The 2,131-nt window shown below is 48.6% G+C and overlaps 1 pseudogene; it reads right to left on the reverse strand.

The window, feature by feature from the left end:
- Nucleotides 1-592: 592 nt before the first annotated feature.
- Nucleotides 593-1,800, reverse strand: LOC138148184 (forkhead box protein H1 pseudogene; annotated as a pseudogene).
- Nucleotides 1,801-2,131: the final 331 nt, after the last annotated feature.

The raw sequence follows: 2,131 nt of genomic DNA on the forward strand, positions 1-2,131 counted from the left end.
GGGGGGTGGGGATAGTGGAAAGAATTTTAGGTCCTGTGAGGAAAATTGTGTTGGGGGGTCTCAGTTTTGGCTCTAACTCATTGGATGACCTTGGATAATTCCTTCACCTCAATGAATTTTTTTCTCTGAAAAATTAGGGGATTAAACTCTTATGATCTCAAAAGTCCTTCCCAGTTCTAAAATTATGTGACAAATGGACTGTGCCCAGGGCTCCAACCAGGATCCAACTACAAAGTGAGTCTCTTTCTCACTGTCTCTCTCCCTCTGGGAAGCCATGGCAGAATCCTTCCACAGGGGAAGTGGTTCTTATAAATTTTCAAAAGACTCAGTTTGCTCTTATTTTTTTCCCATCTGGTTTTAAATCTTATGATTGATTACAAAAGTAATAATAGGGTGACTAATCATTGGACAGTCCTCAAGGAGGGGAACAACTGGTTTGTAATTGTGGACCTGGGACTTGAATCTGAGGATGTTTGGGAGCCCCCAAGGTGAAGCCTTATCTCCTTTGCTTTCCTTATGTGGACTCAAGTTGGGGTGGAGTTTGGGGAAGAAGGCAAGGAATGAATGTGAGAGAGATCTTGGTCCAACTTCTTCACACATTGTACCAGGTGAGTAAAGCACCTGGAGTACACCCCTGGAGGTTAGGAGATACCAGGTCTAAGAGGTGCGTGACCAACACATCATACATGCTCTTATTGGGTGGTACCACCTGGAAGAGTGCATCCAAGTCCCCTAGAGAGCCAGACGGACCACTGGCCTTAGGTACTAGCCCTCAATAGGAAGGGCCTGGTGAAGGCAGACACTGAGGGCAAGGTGGGGGTGCTAAGGGCATCACCACATTTGGGGTATATATGGGGGAGTATGATGTGGGCACCTGTCCCCAAAGGGGGACGCTGGTACCTCCTGATAGCTGCACCTGGCTTGAGGTACCCTGAATTACAGGGAGGGGGAAGGAGAGGCCAGGAGCTTTGCTCAGAAGAGAGAGAAGGAGGCACCTGAGACACCCCGTGGTTCCCAACAGCCCTGCTTGGGTTGAGGTGCCCTGCAGGAAGGGGATGGGCCAGAGGGGCCAGAGTCCACCCTCTGATGGAGAGTAGGAAGAGGAAAGGGGAGAAGTAGGTTTGCCATGGCTCCCTAATCACCCCTCTTGTGACTTGGAGAAGGGTTCCAGGGGCCAGGACACTGACTCTGAAGTAGAAAAGGAGGATGGCTGTGGGGGCTGGGGCCCTTCTGGAATATCGCCAAGCAAGGAATCAATACTGAAGGAGTCGCTGGCTAGGTTGGGGCTAGAGGGCCGGTAGGGCCAGCCATGGACAACATAGAGGGTCAAATCCTTGGCAAAGGCTTTTCCCTGGCCACCCATCTCCCCTCAACGGGGCACAGCTGTGTTTTGCAACCAAAGGGCCTCAGAAGGAATCTGGCTCATGTCAATTGAACAAACATTCCCCTTGGCCTGTGGCTTTTCCATGTCCTTGGGCACCTTGTGGAAGCATCTATTAGAGGAGAGGTTGTGCCAGATGGAATCCTTCCACACTTCACAGTCATCCTTGAAGAAGGGGAACAGAGCTTAAACCTGGTGAATGATCTGGGTCAGTTTGAGCCTCTGGGCAGGGCAGCCTGGATCACCAGGGCTTTTATGGCCAGGTAGGTGTAAGGAGGCTTGTCATGCCGAAGAGATTTCTTCTTCCATTTCTTCTTGGGGGGTTCTGGCTCCAGTTCTGGTTCCAGCCCTGACTGTGGGGGGCCAGGGGTTGAGTCCCCTTGGGACTCCTTGGTAGGGAAGGACCCAGCACTGGGCATGGAGTTATTTAGACAGTGTCGATCTAGGGGCTGCTATGCTTTTACCAGAGGAGGACATACTTTTCATATACATTTTTTCCCCACAGATAACATTCACAACTGCTTTGTTTTGGGAATGAAGTAACCTTGTGAACCATTTTCTGAGCCAGGGAATCTCTGAATAAAGTTCTTGGTCTCTGTATTAAGTGCTATTATTTTGAAAAATTGTAGCCTACTTCCATCAGCCATTTTAGAAATATAGAGGTATGTTATGTATGTGTGTGTGTACATTAACATATGCATATATTAGTTTGTTAATGAACCAACTTCATATAAGTATACATATAGATAA

The sequence above is a fragment of the Petaurus breviceps genome, unplaced genomic scaffold (assembly GCF_028583685.1).
Source record: "Petaurus breviceps papuanus isolate PSGF00001 unplaced genomic scaffold, PetGlider_PUasm1.0 90822, whole genome shotgun sequence".
Lineage (NCBI taxonomy): Eukaryota > Metazoa > Chordata > Mammalia > Diprotodontia > Petauridae > Petaurus > Petaurus breviceps.